This window comes from Xenopus tropicalis, chromosome 5 (genome assembly GCF_000004195.4).
Source record: "Xenopus tropicalis strain Nigerian chromosome 5, UCB_Xtro_10.0, whole genome shotgun sequence".
NCBI classification, from domain to species: Eukaryota; Metazoa; Chordata; class Amphibia; order Anura; family Pipidae; genus Xenopus; species Xenopus tropicalis.
Window position 1 is genome coordinate 61,768,112 of NC_030681.2, and position 20,196 is coordinate 61,788,307.

A 20,196-nucleotide genomic window follows, 5' to 3' on the forward strand; every position below is an offset into this window, starting at 1 on the left:
GGTAAAGGGTATGGAAAGTCTCAGTTATGAAGAAAGACTGGCCAAGTTGGGTCTGTTTACACTGGAGAAGAGGTGCTTAAGAGGTGACATGATAACTATGTATAAATATATAAGGGGATCATATAATAACCTTTTTAATGTTTTATTTACCAGTAGGTCCTTCCAACGGACTCGAGGGCACCCACTCCGTTTAGAAGAAGGGAGATTCTGTTTTAAATATTCAGAAAGGATTTTTTACTGAGAGCTGTGAAGTTGTGGAATTCCCTCCCCGAGTCAGTCATACTAGCTGATACATTATATAGCTTTAAGAAGGGGCTGGATGGCTTTTAGCAAGTGAGAGAATACAGGGTTATGTGAGATAGCTGTAGTATAAATTGATCCAGGGACTGGTTCGATTGCCATCTTGGAGTCAGGAAGGAATTTTTTCGCCTCTGCGGCAAATTAGAGAGGCTTCAGATGGGGTTTTTTGCCTTCCTCTGGATCAACTAGTAGTTAGGCAGGTTATATATAGGCATTATGGTTGAACGTGATGGATGTATATGTCTTTTTTCAACCCAACTTACTATGTTACTATGCTTTGGGTTCGCTGTACATCAGTTTAAGCCACTTAAAGTGGACCTGTCACCCAGACATAAAAAGTTGTATAGTAAAAGTCCTTTTCAAATTAAACATGAAACCCAAATTCATTTTTATATTAACATATCCATACCCATTATAAAGGCATTTAAAAATCTCAGCTGTCAATCATATATTGCTTGCCCCGCCTTTATGCCTTAGGCATAGAGGCGGGGCAGACAATAACTTTAGCTTTCCATTCAGCACTACCTAGATGTCACTGCACATCTCACTTCTCCCCTCCCTCCTCCTCATCTAACTGTGCAGCCAGTGCATGGGCCTGGGCATCTGGTCCCTCAGTCAGTCACATAAACAAGATTTTGGCATGATACAAAGCTTGCCTTCATAACAGTGTCCACAAAATGGTGCCTGCCTGCTTGCTTTGATTGAGTAATTCCAGACGGAAGGAAACAACATTTATATTATTTATATAGAGTAAGTAAAGTTTATTTTGCTCAACTAACTAAAGGTCCCCTTTAACAAAGGAGGGGCCAAATTCTTATTACTACCAAAGATAGGGCCATTCAATGGAGTCAAAAGCTTTGGTGGTATCAAGAGATACTACTATTCTAGAATCCATATTTTTTCAGGTAGTATTTGTAGATTGAGAAATAAACTTCTAAGATTAAAGCTTGTCGATTTTGCTGGTTTAAATCCAGTTTGATCTGGTTCATCTAAGGTGGAGACTACTTTAGCTAGCCGTTTTGCTAAAAATTTTTGCAAGAATTTTGATTTCCATGTTAAGTAAAGAAATTGGTCTGTATGAGGAGCACAGGGTTGCGTCTTTCCCAGGTTTGGGGATGACAGCAATTGTTGCTTCTGAGAATGATTTGGGTAGAGAGAAGTTTTCGAAGGCATATAGCAATGTTTCGTGTAGTCTAGGGACTATTTCTCGGATGTGGATTCGATATCATTCCATAATAAAGCCGTCTGGGCCTGGAGATTTACCTGAGGGAAGGGTAATGTAATGTAATGGCTTCAGCTAATTCAAATTGGGTAAAATTTTGGGTCAAATTGGGGAGTCCATATATTTGGATTGGGCGTGTGAGAGCTTAGTGAACAGTGGATGTGTACAGTGAGGAATGACATTTGCTGAATTCTGAGGCTATATCTTTGGGAGAAAGCAATATTATTTTGTGAACGGCCGTGGTGCTCTCCAGTGGTTTGGCAAGAAAAGCCAGTGGTTTCCCATTTTTGTCACCATAGGCGAACATAGTGCTAGTAGCATGTAGAAGTTGCTTTTTGTCAGTTCTATTCTATGTAGATACACGTCTGAGTGCGTGTAAATTTAGCATGATTATTTGGTGTAGGGTTAGTTGTGTTGGTGGTTTCAGAGGAGCTCACGGCAGTCTCCAAATCTTGGACTATGTCTTTATTGTGCAGTCTAGTCTTAATGATAGTTGCTTTCAGAGTGCCTCTCTAGACTGCCTTGAAAGCATCCTATAATACCAATGGGGATGCTGAGTGCTGGTTGTCCTACCAGTATAATTTAATAACCTCTTCTGATTCAACCGTGACTTCAGGAATCTTTAACCAAAACTAGCTTAATCTCCATTGCCTGCATGTGGGCTCGGGTAGTAGCTCAGGGAGAGAAAAAGGGAGGGGTGATCTAAGATTGCTCGGGGTAGAAACTTAACCTCTTGGACTTTTGGCAAGAGGTCTGGGGAAAGTAATGCTATTCTAGAGAGGGATTGGTGTGTTGCTGAATAACAGAAGAGTTCTTGAATAGTGGGAAATGTCCAGCACCATACATCTACTAAGTTATATGCAGCAGCCCAGTTTGCTAGTTTTGAGGTCGAGGTTGTGTTTGCAGTCAGCCTGTCCAAGTCTGGATTAAAGCATGCATTAAAGTCTCCCATAATGCACATTGGAGCCAGGGGGTAGTTGTACTGTGGCTGCATAAATATCTTTTATACTGTATCAGTGAAAGGTGGGGGGATATATACATTTATCAACAGGAGAGGGTAGCCTGCTATGGCACATGCTGTTATTTGGTATCCAACCTGTCTGAGTGGACCTCTATTATATCAAATGGTAGGAAAATATCCAAACAAGCGGAGCACCACGTGAAAAAATAAAAACAGTCTTTTATTTTAAAAGCACATGTACATTTCAAGGACCTACGCTTAACGCGTTTCGTGGCTCCCGCCACTTCATCAGAAGCATAACCAGCCCTCAGAAGGAAAGAGATATTTATAACCCAAATAGCCACTCCAATCAGTGACAGGTAGAATCAGTAGATGCAATTAACCCTTACCTCCCACCTTTTATAAAACAACACAAAGTTACCCCCGGAGTATCGTAAAATCAGAAACATTTCACCCATATACATATAGTTTATCAGTGCAGTTAGGAAGACCATATATACATAAATGTAAAAGAGAGGAAAAGATGTGTTTTTACTAGATGACATATCAATAGAAACAAGACAACTCCCATTCCCTATTCATGCCACCTTGATATTCTAGGGAATGAAGATTATACAGTGGAGGAAATAATTATTTGACCCCTCACTGATTTTGTAAGTTTGTCCAATGACAAAGAAATGAAAAGTCTCAGAACAGTATCATTTCAATGGCAGGTTTATTCTGTGGACAGGTGTCTTTTATACAGGTGACTAGTTAAGACAGGTGTCCTTAATGAGGTTGACTAATTGAGTAGAAGTGTCTAACCACTCTGTGGGAGCCAGAACTCTTAATGGTTGGTAGGGGTTCAAAAACTTATTTCACTCAATGAAATGCAAATCAGTTGCTATCTTTTATTTAAAGTTATTTTTTCGATTTTCCTTTTGATGTGCTATCTGCCACTGTTAAAATAAACCTACCATTGAAATGATACTGTTCTGAGACTTTTCATTTCTTTGTCATTGGACAAACTTACAAAATCAGTGAGGGGTCAAATAATTATTTCCTCCACTGTATATCCAAAAAGCCTCTCTTTTTAACAATCTTTTCTCCAGGTCTCCCTTCCTAGCTTGTAAAGATACCTTATCAATTATCTGGAAGGTGAAAGAAACCTTCCCAGCATGCTTCTCTATAGTGTGTTTCGACACTGCAGATCTCAAGTCCCCTCTCTCTACAGCGGAGACATGTTCCAAAATTCTTATAGAGACATTACGTACAGTTTTCCCCACATATTGGGATCCACAGGAGCATGTTATTAAATAAACAACCTCCTTAGAGAGACAATTGAAATATTGTTTGATCTGAAACTCAGCCCCTGTATGTGTACTAATACATTTTTTAGACACATTTAGAAAATGGCATGCCTTGCATCTCTTTCTACCACAGCGATAATTGCCAGTATAGTTCAACCAGGGTATGGTTCTCTTTTTAGAAGTATATAAACTCGGGGAAAGCCAGGATGTCATATCTCAACCTTTTCTATATACAAAAGATGGTTCCTTATCCAATATTTTAGCTAAAATGGGATCCTGCAAAAGAATACCCCAATATTTACAAATACTTTTACGTATCAAATGAGCATTTTTACTGTAAACCATAGAGAATCGAGTCTTAGATTTCTCCTTGCCATTTACATTCTGTGTATCTGACCTTTTAGGTCTGAGAAGGGTACTTCTATCACTACTAACAGCCCTCTCATAGGCTGCCTTAATAACACCCGGTGTGTAACCTCTCTCCAGGAAACAATCCCATAGTGCCATCGCCTGCCGCTGGAAGGCATCCCAGGTGGAACAGATCCGCCGAAGGCGCAGAAACTGGCCAACTGGGATGCCCCCCAGACAGCTAGCCGGATGAGCACTTTTTGAATGTAACAATGTATTACGAGTAATAGGCTTCCTGAAGAGATCACAGTGTATTAGTCCATCCTGAATAGAAAAATTGACATCAAGAAAAGAAATACAGACCTTATTAGTCTCATAAGTAAAAGAAATACCACTAACACGTTCATTACAGTAGGCAACAAAATGTGAAAATGTGTCGTCATCCCCATCCCAAACACCAATACAATCATCGATATAACGAAAAAAAGAAAAAATCCGAGAACGGAAAGGGTTCTGAGCTCCAAAGATGTAGAGCCGCTCAAACCACCCCATAAAGAGGTTGGCATAAGTTGGTGCAAACGAAGCACCCATTGCGGCTCCACACCTCTGGAGATAAAATTTACCATCAAACAAAAAATAATTAGACTTCAAAAGAAAATCCACTGCCTGTAAAATAAATCAGATTGTGCTTTAGGAAAAAACGCTCCTTATCCAACCAGTACCCAATAGCCTGAAGCCCCAAAGAATGGTCAATAGAGGAGTAGAGGGATACTACATCCATGGTGAACCATTGATAACTAGGCTTCCATTTCAAATCCTGTATCTGATTAATGCACATCGTAGTGTCTCTTATATAGGATGGGAGTGATTCCACCAGAGGGCGTAATAATCTATCTATATAACAGGACAAATTCTCACTTAGTGACCCAATACTAGCTACAATAGGACGTCCCTTTACATTATCTAAGGATTTATGAACCTTGGGCAAAACATGGAAAACTGGAATAACTGGATTCTCACATTTCAACATTTCTACTTCTTTGGTAGTCAACACACCATTAGAAAAGCCTTCAGACAGCAAATCTGCTAAAACAGACTTAAAACCTTCCGTAGGGTCTCTTTTCAATAAAGTGTAAGTCTCTACATCAGTCAACTGCCTAATAACCTCCGCTACGTAGGCAGGAGTATCTAACACAACCACAGATCCCCCTTTGTCTGCCTTTTTGATAATAATCATATCGTCACGACTTAAAGCATGTAAAGCTTTGTATTCTCCTGGTGTCAGATTACCATATTTAGACTTATTTTTGCCAAAATTACTGCCCAAAGCTTCAATATCGTTCTGCACTAACTTATGAAACATTATTAGTTGTTGACTTTTAGCCTGTATTGGATAAAACTCTGAGTTCTTTTTCATCCCCGAGACTGTTACTAGCTTATGGGGATTCTCGCCACTAGAGATAGAGCCCTCAGCTTCTAAGTCTTGTAAATCTGACAAGGCACAGAAGTCCCGAAAGTCATCAAGAGCCACCTGCATACCTGTGCCCTCAGAGACATCAATTAAAGATTGTCCCACACCTAGAGATTCCTGAGATAGTGAATCAGCCATATCCACATTATTATGTACTCCTGAAACTTTCATATTATTTTGATTAGCAAAATGACGTGTCACAGTTAGCAATCGTATAAACTTATTCAGGTCTAGAATTATAGAAAAAATGTCTAATTTTTCATCAGGAATAAAGTTAAGACCCTTCGATAACAAATTGCTTTCATCTAGTGAAAGAGGCCTAGATGAAAGATTTATCACATTAGAGGATGTCCTCAAACTCCGAGCGTCCCCCTCTACATCCAGATGTTTAGCTGTAATCAAATCAGAATCATTACGGGATAAGGGAACTCCAATATCAAATGCTAGGCCCTTCCTAACCAAAACAATGTACCTCTGGCATATGTGGAATATGTTGTGTGGTGCGCATATGAGACCCATGGCCTTTGGAGTGCAAAAACTTTTTTACCTATTAGATGCATTTCCTGAAGCATCAGAATGTGGGGATTGTGCGACTTTAGGTAGTTAAAATTCCCGATTCTTTGGGACAAGTTAAAATAGTTAATCCCTCCTGTAGAGAAAGAGTAGCAGAAAAGGAAAAAAACAGTGCAAAAACATAACATGTAAACAAAACCCCAAAACAAGCCCCCGCCTGCCCATCCCTGAAAGTCTGGTGGGCTTATACTCCCAAACTTAACCATAACTAGGGAATATGGTTGCCCATTACAAAGTTGCGTCTGAGCCCTGTTGGTCAGATGGGGTCTCCGTGGGTGCTTGTGTCTGTAGACACAGTGGACATATCTGAGCTTTTTGAGAAGTTTGTTCCAAAAAGAGTATCTTGTTCATGGCAAGGATAGGCGAGAATATTGTTTTAGGAAGTAGAAGAGTTATGTATACTTAATTTAGGGGTTATTCCTCAAGCTTAGCCATCGCAGTTACGGGATGAAGGTCAGATAATACACTGTGAAGGGTACATTGTCTGTTCTGTAGGTTGTGGCGTGGCAAGTTAGGAATAAGGAGTTGTGGTTCTTGACAGTAGCTATCTCGCCGTGATCACAGATTACTGTTGTCTGAGTCATATGTAGTAGAAAAATGTCATTATTTCTTGTATCAGACTGGGTGTGTGCAAGTATCTGAGTTATGAACGAGTTCCAGTATGACCGGTTGGTCCAGTGCTTCCTTACACCTTCATGTATATTGCAGTTGTGTGTGAGGTAGCAGCGAGACTTACCCTCTGTATATACTGGTTTTAGCAGAGGACGTCCTTGTGGTCATAGTAGATTGGTTTATGGCAATCCTTTTACTACAAGACCGTGACATAAAACTTGCTGTTTGATATAGTTTAGGTTTTAAGTATTCTGTGGTATGTTTATGAGCCAGTATTCATCTTAATGGATGCTTCTTTTAATTGCCATGCATCATGAAGAGATAATAAGTCACATTCACATCCTCATGTATATTGCAATTGTGTCTGAGGTAGCAGAGAGACTTACCATCGGTGTATACTGATTTTAGTGCGGGCTTTAGTGACAGTTTGTCAGCATAGCAGAGGATGTCTCTATGGTCAGAGTGAATTGTTTTATGGTCTCTGACATCTTCTTGGCCTTGCCTCGATCCACTCCAGGGCCTCCTCTGGTGTGGTGAAGAAATGGGCCCAGTTGGATTCGATAAGTTTTAGTTTTGCTGCAGTAAGGCAGATTCCGTTCTCGTAGCTGTCTTCCAATTCCGAAGGTGCTGCATATCTTTTGCAGTCGCATGGAGTAGTCCGGGTTTGGGGATACTGATGATCTGTTGTGTTCGAGTTGTCCCACCGCCCATGCTGCTGTAAAAATCATACTTCGGTCCCGAAAGTGGAAGAGACATATTAGGAATGGGCGCGGAGGGCCCCCTGATGGTCTGGGGCCCTGGTGTGCTCTCCCTACCGTATAGTGGGGGGTAAAGACCGCCTGTGGTAGGATTTGCTTGAGCCACTGTTCCGCGAAGTCCGTTGGACTGTTACCTTCGGCGCCCTCTGGAAGGCCCACTACCCACACGTTGTTTCGACACTGCTGATTTTCTTAGTTGGCACACTTGCGCTGTGAGTGCATACATCTTCTAGTGTGCTCACTCTATTTTCCACAGCTACTGTTTGCTCCAGCATGGTTTGCAAATGTACCTTGAGGAGAGAGAGGTCTATTTTAACTTCCTCTATTCGGGCAGTGAAAATTGCTTGGCAGGTTGCGATTGCTGTGAGGACCGGACCTAAGTATTGTCGGGTGCAGGTTCATCCAGTGGAGCGGGATAAAAGAGCACATTGGCGACATCTTGCACAGGCCACCTTATGAAGTGGTCAAGTTTTTGCAACACATCATTATGCCTCTTTGGTCCCTTGTTGCCCCCCATGTTAGATCAACACAGTGGGGTATTGGAGGGATATATAGAGTGGAGTAGTCTCGGGTCTATTTAGGTCCAGGATCAGTGTACCCACGGAGCTCACCGTGATGCGATAACCTTATATCAATTTAGCCTAAAGTTTCAACTCTGATATTTTAAAATTTCCTGAAAAATAAGAACACACACACATCCATCACTGGAACATTTTATTGTGTATATACAAGAGTGCCCATTCTAATCAAGTCCCTTGGGCACCTTGTGTAATGTTAAAGAAACAGTAACGCTGAAAAATCAAAGTGTATAAAAGGAACTACAGTATAATGTACTGTTGCCCTGCACTGGTGCAACTGGTGTATTTGCTTTAGAAACATTACTATAGTTTAGTAAATTACGCTGCTGTGTAGCCATGGGGGCAGCCATTTAAAAGAGAAAAGGCACAGGTTACATAGCAGATAACAGATAAGTTCTGTACAATACAATGGTGTTTTATCTGTTATCTGCTATGTAACCTGTGCCTTTTCTCCTTTTTCCAGCTTGAATGGCTGCCCCCGTGGCTACACAGCAGCTTTTTATATAAACTACAGAAGTGTTTCTGAAGCAAATGTACAAATTTTACCAGTGCAGGGCAACAGTGCATTGTATTATGATTACTTAAAAACATTTTTATTTGTTCGTGTTACTGTTCCTTTAAGTTTGTTTGCAGTAGTCTTTAGTCTCTACATTTATTATCTTTCCCCTTACAAAGGAACAAAGGAATGGCTTTGAAGAGTTGTTTTCCTTTACTAATTGTTGCTATTTAGTGAAAGTCTTTGAAGAAATTGTGAAAACAAAAGGTTTTTAATTTGTCCCACCATAGGAGGGAAAAGGGAAAATTGTGTCATGCTTACCGTGATTTTCCTTTCCTGGTCCTCTCCATGTTAACACTCTACAGGATAGCCTCTCCCTCCTCAATGAAGAACCCAACCCCACTAACCAATAAATTAGGAGTGATACCTCCCCCAGGTATCTCGTACCAAGTTCTAATCACCTGTATATTAATCCAAGGGAGGGAATCCTGATATGGAGAGGACCAGGAAAGGAAAATCACAGTACGTATGACACAATTTTCCCTTTTCCCTGGCCCTCTCCATGTCAACACTCTCCGGGACATAGCAAGCTGACTGTCCCAGGGTGGGTAAATAAAGATCTCTACATAATGCAAAACACTTTTTGACTAGCAACTTAAAGGATCCAAACTGCGAGTATTCTGAAGATCTAACATCCAACTTGTAGTAAGAGATGAAGGTGCTCTGTGACGACCATGAAGCTGACCTGCAGATGACATCTAATGACATGCCTGCTTCTGCCGCCCATGATGCCGCTTGACCCCTGGTTGAGTATGCTTTAACCGTGGGTGGTTCCTTGAGATTCGCCAGGACGTAAGCTTTCTTGATAACCAAACAAACATCTGGATATTGTAGCACTTGAGGCTGCTTCACCTTTTCTCTGGCCCCCAGGAAGGATGAACAGCCTGTCCGATTTTCACATAGCTGCAGTTGCATCACAGTATTTTCTCATGTGATCTATGACATCTAGTTCTCTTAATTCTGGATCTGCATCCTGATGGTTAAATGCTGGAACCACAATCTCATCCTTCAAATGAAAAGGAGAAACTACCGTTGGTTTGAAAGTAGGGCAGAATCTCAATCTCACTTTGATTGTCAGGAACCAAAGAGATATGGGGTTAGCAACTGAGAACGGACCAGATTGTAACATCCTTAGGACCAAAGGAAGATCCCAGGGTGGACAAGTTGATCTCCTGGCTGGAAGGATCCTAACTGCCGCCCTGAGGGATCGTTTTACTAACTGATGAAGAGCCCACCTGACACCAGTCACTGCCGATATAGCCGAGATCTGTGATCTTAGAGTACTCACACTCAGACTCTTACCCAAGCCTGATTGCAGGAATTCCAGGACCATGGGGCAGAGATCAAGTCCACAGAACTAAGACCAAAGTTGGTCCGAAAGATGTCCCATACCTTGGAATACTTTATGTTGGTTGAAGACTTCCTAGACTGTAACAATGTTGAGACAACCTTCTTAGATAGCCCCCGGGCTTCTAGTTTTTGCCTCTCAGCCTCCAAGCCGTGAGGGCTAATAATCCTGGATCTGGGTGAGAGAATGGACCATGGAGTAACATGAGATCCGAAATTGGAAGTCTCCATGGTGGATCTATGGAAAGCTGCATCAGCTCCATGAACCAAGGTCTCCGAGGCCATGCGGGGGCAATGCAGATTACCTCCGCTTGATCCTCCTTGATCTTGATATAACCTAAACAGAACCTCCAGGTTTGCTTGAGGGCATCTACTGCTACCGCTCTCAGATCCCAGTTCCTCGAATAGAACCAAATAGTTCCTCGAATAGAAACTTGCTGTTGCTGGAGGATGCCATCAAATCTATAGATGATTGGCCCCATCTCTGTACCAAGGCTCTGAAGATTCTCGGATTCAGGGACCATTCATGCTTGTCCGCAAAGCTCCTGCTTAGCACATCTGCCACACAAGTTTGGAAAATTGCCCTTAACGCTAAGACATTTCATGGAACGTCTGATGAAAGAGAGGGCCACAGACCTTGAGCTACTTCGGATCCCAGTTCTGCACCCCAGCCTACGCTTGAGGCATCTGTAGACATAACCACCCAATTTGGCTGGAAACAGTTCGACCCCTTTGGCCAGGTTGGCTTGACTTTCCTACCATAGCAGAGATGGCGTTAGGTGCGACAGTAAGGCTAACAGTTGAGACCGCCCTACCCTGTTCCACTGAAGAAGAAAGGAATTTGGGAGAGGTCTCATCTTCCAATGTGCCCAGGGGACTAGACCAATCGTGGCTGACATCATTCCTAGGACCCTCATGAACTGTGCCTCCAGTGCCACTGGACTCACCCTCAGTGACTTGACCGCTGAGCTGAGAGATAATAGTCTCTCTACTGAGAGAGACAGGACACCCTCCACTGTATCTATAGAAGCCCCTAGGTACATAATCCTTTGAGAAGGAACAAGATGGCTCTTCTCCATGTTTATGAGCCACCCAAGGGTTGTCAATACTTCCATGCACAGATCCCTGTGCTTGAGAGCCTGGGATCTCGATGAGGCCAATATGATCAGGTCATCTAAGTAACGGAATTGACAAATCATCTGCCATCTTAGGTAAGCCACCAGAGTTACCAAGACCTTCAAAAATACTCTTGGTGCAGTTGCCAGGCCGAAAGGAAGGCACCGAAGTTGAAAATGCTGAAGACCTACCGCAAAACGTAGATATTTATGATCTTGGACAGCTATTGGGACGTGGGGATAAGCGTCCTTTATATCCATGGAACACATCCAGTCCCCCAGGACAAATTGCTGACTTTATCGACTCGATGGGCTCCATTCGGAAATGCTGGATCCTTAAGGCTCTTTTGACTAAATCCAGAATTGGTCTCCATGCCCCTGATGACTTCTGGATTATGAAGAACCATAAATAAAGACCTTCCCCTCTTTGATCCCATGGGACTGGACTGATTACTTGCAGTTGTTCCATCGACATCAAGCACTCTTGGAGAGCCCTTCTTTTGGCTTTGTCTGTAGGAATCGGAGATGGAAGAAAGCCTGGTGCTGGGGGACCTGAGCTGAATTCTAGTCTGTATCCTTGTTTTACAATTCCCAGCACCCATTTGTCTTCTATGGATTTTTCCCAGGCAGCCTGAAATAGTCAGAGTCTTCCTCCTAGAGCAGACCCCTAGGGCGCACCACCTTCATAAGGAATGTCCCACTCTGTCTCGATAATATCCATGACCTCCTGATGCAAAGGAAAAGTCTGACCTTTAGCCTTTGGAGATGGCAGGAAGGATGAAGAAGCAGAGGCCTGGCTTTCATCTTCCAGAGCTAGGGAAGCTCTAACCGCCTTGCTAAGAGGCTGCACAAGTGCAAAGTTAAAAGAAGAATGTAACTCTTCATCATCATCAGAAGATAACGACATCTGATTCTCCAATGCCATAGCTGCAAAGGTATTCTCAGGGTCTAATTCCAGGTCTAACTGAGGCCCTCTAGATGTAGAGGCTGCCACAGAACTGACCTCCTTGGCTACTGCCTCACGAATCCAAGCTAAGAAATCCACCTTCAAGCTTGATCCAAGACCTGAAGCAGCTAATAGGCATGATTGACAGAGCTTCTTATCAGGCAATGGAGGATTAGCACAACCCAGGCAGGTAACTTCTGATGACTGAAGAACATTTTCTTCTGGCTCTGAGACCTCTTTGGATCTCTCTCTTGATCTAGAAGGCTTCATGACACTAAAACCAAACAAGAGACAAAAGGGGAACATATGAGAATAATTGTCAGACCTGGCCTCTGGCGAGAGACCAGCAGGTAGGAGCCTATATGCAAATAACCCCCAGAACTCCCTTTAAGGGCCAGACAGCCAAGGTGCAATGAAAGGTAATTTAATGAAATGATTGGCCTCTCTGGTGTGGGGCTGGTCTCTCTCACACCCTTTAGATTTTTTTAATTCCTGAGAGATTTTTATGATTGGGCTCGTGCTGTTTTAGGTGTGTAACCTGCGTCTTTGTCTTTCTGTCCTTAGGGTTGGGGTGGGCTTTTGCATTGAGAGGAAATACTGCAGAATTATATACATGTAAATATATGCCAACATTCTGTTTATATTTATGGAATTGTTTTATTTTAAACAGAATATTTGTTTTGTTTTGTAATTATTTTATAAGTTGCTTGTTTTCAATAAAAAATTAGCAGGTGCTAGAGCAGGCAGCAGCAGCTTTCGGGGAGCCGGCACAGGAGCAGACAGCTTTCGGGGAGCCGGCACATGAGCAGACAGCTTTCGGGGAGCCGGCACAGGAGCAGACAAAGGCAGCTTTCGGAGAGCCAGCACAGGAGCGGAGTCTGGCACAGGAGCGGAGTCTGGCACAGGAGCGGAGTCTGACACAGGAGCGGAGTCTGGCACAGGAGCGGATGAAGGTTCAGAGCTGGACTGCTGGAGGGCTTGTATAGGCCCAATCCATGGGAAAGCTGGCAAAGGACCAAGCCGCCTGAGCGCAGGTACCAGAAAAATAGGCAGATGAGCAGGAACTGGATCAGGTGACTGAACTGCAGGCAAAGATAAAGGTGACTGATCTGTGGGCATAGATATATAAGGCCGAACTACAGGCACAGTTGGCAACTGGGAAATTGACCGGCCCTTGAACTTTGTAGTATATGCTGTGGGTATTTCATCCTCCGAATCCATATCTTCCCACTCATCATCAAATATATCTAACACAGTCTCATCTTCACAACAGAATTGCTCTCCCTCATTCTGAATACTCGAAGGAACAGCAGGCTGGGAGGTGCTTTGGGGCCCCACACATTGAGAATCACTTTTAACTGAAGGGGTACATTGAAAGTTAGTAACGGGTTTAACTGCAGAGGAGGAAAAAATGTCCGAAGGGATTGGCCATAAATCCCCTGTGAAAAGTACAGGGATCCTCCAAAAAGTGAGCCTGTCCATCAATGCAAAGTTCTGCCCATTCTTGATCTTTGCCCCCCAAAAGAAACAAAATGATAAGACGACTTTTCATATAATTAGGAGCTTGCTGGACAAAAGAAACAGTAGCGAACTCTTTGCGTGTAAGCAGAAAATCTGAAAAAGTCCCTTCTTTCCCTTCGTACTTCTTAACAGAAGAGAGCCACTGGGCAGAGAGTTGCAGTTCATCATGTGACAATGAGGGGTTACTAGCAGGCTCTTTGCTGTATGGCTCGATCATACTGTCAGGCCTGGCCTGGCCTCTGGCGAGAGACCAGCAGGTAGGAGCCTATATGCAAATAACCCCCAGAACTCCCTTTAAGGGCCAGACAGCCAAGGTGCAATGAAAGGTAATTTAATGAAAACAAACAAAACAAAACAAGAGTAAGTACAAGCCTGTGATTAAGGTAAGATAGAGTCCGGCAACAGGAAAATCCGTGAAACAGGCAGGGGTCAGTCCAGGCAGAGTTCAAGCAGTAACAATAATCAGGCAGGGGTCAGTCCAGGCAGAGATCAAGCAGTAACGATAATCAGGCAGGGGTCAGCAAATCCAGGAATCAAGCAGAAATCAAAGGAAACCAAACAGGGACCAGGGAGGGCAAGGACAGGTAACAAGGAATCCGAAATGGCAAGACCAGGCTCAGTAGCAACGATGATCGAGCAACTGGGTGTTGCCCAGAGAGGGTTTATATAGGCTGATGATTATTAAAGCAGCCACACATGTGATGATCATTATAGGTTGCAACTGAAGGGAAACTGGTAGGAATGCAGAAGACACATAAGGGCAATTGATCCCATTTAACCCAAAGAGCCTCCTGTGGCTCATCAGGCAAGTGTACCTGTAGCTCAGCACACAGTCCAGGGTTCAATTACCTGCAGTTCCTGACAATAATGCACCTACCAGAGCCTCCCTTCACCAGAGCCTCTCTTCTTTTTTTCTTTTTTTTTTACCTCAGCCAGGGAAAGAAGACTTATTAGGGGTGGCAGCTGGGATGATACAATAGCGAAACGCACATGCAAAAATAAAAATAGCAACCAAAATCAGGCACCTCTAAAGAAGGTCCCCTGTATGCAGGAAATCCTGAAAACATCCCTCTACCTACCAGGAGGGAGCACCAAACGCCTGCACAAACGGAAGCTGGAACAGGCAGCCACGAGGCAGAGCCACACAGGCAATGTTAAATAGGGCTAGGCCCCGCCCCCCCCAGGCTCATGGATTCGATTGCCCAAGAGGACTGAAAGCCCAGACCAGACACCAAATCCAGGCCCCCAGCTTCCATAAGAAGAAAGCACGCTCCGCTTCCAAGAAAAACTGAGAGCCTGAACCCAGATCACTGATTCTGCCACCAAAAACATGGCGGACCAGAAGTGACCCAAACCAGGCAGTTCCTCCAGCAGGCTGTGTGTACCCAGCCCCATGGAACTAAACTGCCGCCACCCCTGCCTGCTGCCTAAAAATATCGAGAGCTGAAGAAGGCACAGCTCCTAGCTGCCACACGCCCTTGGAGAGGCAGGCTGGTAGGACTAAGGTGCAGGGAAAAGCAGCGTCAAAAGTCCTTTGTGGACCTGACAGATGAAAGAGGTAAGCTGCAGGGGAAAGCCCAAAGGCAAAACCCCTCACTCATGGACGCCAAATAGTAAGCCCCTGCTTCTTTCCTGTAAAAATAAAACTGGCTCCTGACAACAGGAGCAAGGAGAAGAAAGAACCCAAGGGGGGTTGGGTTCTTCATTGAGGAGAGGGAGGGGCTATCCCGGAGAGTGTTGACATGGAGAGGGCCAGGGAAAAAAAATAGGAAGAAGTAGAGAAAAATAAAATATATGTATATGATTTCCTGAATTTTGGGAAAGAGGAAATTCTTTAGAGATTTTCAAAGGAACACAAATTTATGCACCCAAAGGGGTAAACAGTACCTGAATTAAAAGTACACCAATTTTCACTAATTGTTGGAAAGTTTTCATAGTGATTCATACTTTCCATGTTTTCCAAAGTACCTAGCTCACAACCATTATCTTTAACTTCTGCAAGTTGTGCATTATGGTCTTGGTAAAACAGGCTACTTAAATATATGTCTGACTCGTCTAGTACACCAGAATTATGTCTTTCTGTATCATGATTGTGTCTTATTTTTACTATGTTTCTGCTTTTCAAATATATCAGAATAAGCAGAGACTATGGGACACATTCATCAAAGTACGAATTTGAATCCTGAAATGGGAAAAATTTGGATTGAATACAACAAATTCTGATCACGAAAATGCTTACAAAAAAAATCTGAATAGTCTTGATAATATCGTATTGGCGATCCGAAAGTCACAAAATTTTCGTATCCAAGCGATCATAAATGGAGGGAAAAACTTTCTGACTTTGATCCTTCTGTGCATGATTTTGGAAGCCTCCCATAGGACTCAATGGCACTCTGCAGCTCCAACCTGGCCCAAGGAAAGTCTTGAATGAATCCAAAACTTTCGTACTTGGCGTGACAATACTATTGCACAAATTTTGTTGCAAAGTACGAAAAAGTCTTGCAAAGGTACGAAAATGTTCCAGAAATACGCGCAGTACGAAAAGCGTTTGTACATTAATAAATCTGCCCGTATGGCTATTTTACTGTTGTCCCCAGTGTGCTCGTTTTGAGTAGATTTGATTACTTTTAATGGATACAATTAAGAACAAAAAAAGATACAAATATTTTTCTTATAAATCATTTAACTCTTTTTTACATTTTACCATTTCCACATGGCATGGTGGTCTGTTGCAAAGCAATATTTTGAGCCTGTAAAGAACTTTCTCTCAGAACGTTTTTCCTGTGTTCTGTCTTTAGGGCATTTTCTTAGGGCATTTACTTTTACAACCAATGTTTGGTATGCATAACACTGAGATTCTCTTTGCATATTTCTGCTAACCCTTTCACTGCCAGCCGTTTTGGACAAAGCGAAACTTCTACTGCCAGACAGTTTTTGAACATTTTGCACTGTTTCACTTTAGGGGCCTTTCCTCGGGGGGACTTTTAGTTTACCCAGGAAAACAATATATTGTTTTTTTTCAGGACAACCTAAGCTTTCAAAATATGGTAGCATTTTTGTGTAATTCCAATTCTGTAACAAGATATAGGCTTCTAAATGTCTAAAAAATGAAGAAAAAAAAAAATATTTTCCATAATATAAACACACCAACATATATGACAATACAACTGATTTGGAAAGTCCTATGTCTCCTGAACGTGCCAATATATAATTTCTCACTTGTATAGGTCAAAAACTCCCAGTAGTACACTACCAAATTTCCAAAGCACTGCTCCAGAAAGATGCATACCTTATATTTCAAGGCCAAAAATTCCACTAACAGAAGGTTTATCCCAGAAAATTATACATTTATACAAAATCCAGAATAAGTAGAACTGCTTGTCTACTCCAAACTACCAAGTTGCAATGCTTTCCTAAAGCTATTAGTTTTTATCAAAATTTGTGAAATTTTTTAAAAATCTTATCTTATCTCCTACACATCATAAAGTAACCAGATAAAACTCCCTAAATATGAATGCCAGGGGTCCACTAAACAGTTTGATGCCCAATATGCATAGGTTTACCTAAGTATGTGGCATGTAGGAGCCCCAATGTGAACATATGTGATCTATCATTTCTGTCATTCCAGCTTCTGCAAAATCAACACATTTACATCATTTTATGTAGGATAAAGCTACAAAAAGTATGCTTGCCCCAGAAAGCCATATATTTTTGGAAAGAACACATTCCCCTAAATTCAAAATGGGTACCCATGTCTTTCTACTCCAAAGTACCAAGCCACAAAGCTTTCATAAAATTGGCATTTTTTATAACATTTCCAAAAATCCTCTCAAAGCTTTGAGTTTGTAGCATCTTATTTCCCACATATCATTAGGTACCAAGATAAAACACCATGAATTTGACCGCTAGGAGTCCACTGAACAGTTTGATGCCCAATATGTATAGGTTTACCTAAGTATGTGTCATGTAGGGGCCCCAATGTGAACATGCCCCATATGATCTGCCATTTCAGCCTCTGCAAAATCAACACATTTACATCATGTGTTTTATCACATTCCCCGAAATCTAAAATGAGTGCCCATATCTTTCTACTCAAAAGTACCAAGCCGCAAAGGTTTCCTAAGTTTGGCGATTTTTATGACATTTCCAAAAATCACCTCAAAACTTCCAATATGCAGCAATCTTATTTTCTACAGGTCATTAGGTAGCTACATAAAACACCCTAAATATAAACCCCAGAGGTCTACTGAACAGTTTGATGCCCACTGTACAAATCACATGGCACTTAGAGACCCCAAAATATACCTTGTGCACACTAATTTCATGGCTTACCTTTACCTAGTTCATAAACACATAGCAGTTTTATGTGGGATAGAAACTGCAGAAATGTAGGCTGACCCCTGAAAACCATATATTTTTGGAAACACGTTCTGACAAATCCAACATGGGTAAAGAGTCCTTTCTACACCAAAGTACCAATCTGCAAAGCTTTCCTAAAGTTAGTGGTTTCTATGACATTTCAGAAAATCGCCTAAAAAAGTTGCAATTTGCCGCATTTATCTCACACAAATTCTTGCATACAAAGGCAAATCATCCCAAATAGGAACACCAGAGGTCTACTGAACAGTTTGATGCCCTATACGCATAGATCTACCAAACTATGCGGAGTACAGGGGCACCCAAATAACAATAGGGCATATGAATTTTCACATATGACGCTCCGGCTCGTGCAGTTTTTGCACCCGGTATGTGTTTTATGTGCCATAAAACCCCCTAACAGTACATAGACCCTAGAAAACCATACATTTTCTGAAAGTACACATTCTGACAAAACAAAAATGGGTAAATATATCTTTCTACTGCAAACTACCAAACTACAAAGCTATGCTAAACAGAATGGTTTTTATAATGTTTCTGAAAATCGTCACAAAGCTTGCATTTTGCCCAAATATGTACCCCCACATTTCATAACGTACCAACGTAAAACACTCTAAATATGAATGCCAGGGGTCTACTGAACAGTTTGATGCCCAATATACATAGATTTTCCAAACTATGTGGGGTACAGAGGAAGCCAAATTGAAATACAGCAGACAAAATGGCCATGTGCAAGACAAGTAACAAAGAACAATATGAAATGCAATTAAATCGCTAAAATCCCCCCCAAAAAAAACCTAAAATCAATGGGGGTTTTTTTTTTTCCTAGTGATATCTGCAGTCAGAATCACAGTTTGAGTATTCTGGCTTGGGCAAATTAGTTTTACAGACAAAGTCAAGCGAACAACAACTATGCATAACTGAAAATGCAATAAAATGGCTAAAAATGCAATAAAATCACAGAAAACACCAAAATAATACACAAAAGGTATTGCATAGTGTGGTTAGCGAATACACTATCCACAATGGCAATAAAAAAAAATTTTTCAGGCAAGAATAAAAACGATGCGATAAAAATTTTTTTTTTTACAAAATTACATACATGTAAGTGTATGTGTACAAATGGCAAAATGTGTTTTGTGTGCATGTATGTGAGTGTGCAAGTAAGTGTGAGTGCTGTGACTGTGTGGAACCCCCCAACCCCCCCAAAAATGTATGTCTGTGCGTGTAAGTATAAGTGTGTATTAGTGTAATATGTGTATGTGGCACTTTCCTGGGGTCAAGGAGCTGAAAATCACAGGAGGGTGACAGGAGACGCAGGGACAGCAGCTGCAGTGAAGGATCATGAGTGGGCGGCACAGGAAGGGGAGGGGGTGAGCAGAGGGGGAACGGAGGAAGGGAGGGAGAGAGCAGAAAAGGCTAGACACGTAGAATCTACATGCTGGCTTTTGCTATGGGGTCCCTGGGCACCCCAGGAGCCACTAATTACCCCCCTCTGCTCATTTTCTAGGGGGTTCTTTACCTTGGGCTCATTCTCTGCACTCGGATTAAGTGCCGAGCGCAGAGAACGAGCACAAGATAAAGAAAACGTAGCTCCTACGTGCTTAGCGCCTAACATCTTTTTATGCCAGCACGTAGGGGCTACGTGCTTGGCAGGGAAAGGGTTAATACTGGTTAATATATATATTAAAATTTCAGATGTCAAACTAAGCAGGTAATTTTCATTACAAATTGTGCTGCATAAGTAAGTAATTTCCAAATAAGCCTTCATTTACTAATGCTTAATGCAAACTTCTACACACGATTTTCTACATCTGTAAAGTGGACATAAAATATTAACGTCACCACTTCTTATAGATTGTGCCTATATTAGTAAATATACATATTTTGATAGAGACTACCTATCTGATGTCCACTTGTGGTCGCCATTCTGTTGACCAGGGATATGTTTATGTAAATATGTATATGTATTCTTATATACACATGTACATCAATATTCCTGGTTATAAAGGTTCTTTAATAAAAGAGATGGTTCAAGCAAAAATATACATTTATTATCAAAAGCTACTGACACATATCTACAGAAATAACAAACATACAAAATACAAAACAGAGCTAAATCTAAATACAGTATATAACAGATATTTAGAAAGATAATTATAAAGGTGGATATGTTACATAGAATCCCACTGCCTCCCTTATACTCATCCTTCCACAGATGC

At 41.9% G+C, this 20,196-nt stretch overlaps 1 protein-coding gene across 1 annotated transcript in view; it reads left to right on the forward strand.

Moving 5' to 3' along the window:
- Window positions 1–20,196, forward strand: part of arfgef3 (ARFGEF family member 3) — a 629,444-nt gene that overhangs the window by 453,352 nt on the left and 155,896 nt on the right. The gene's annotated exons all lie outside the window — the stretch shown is intronic.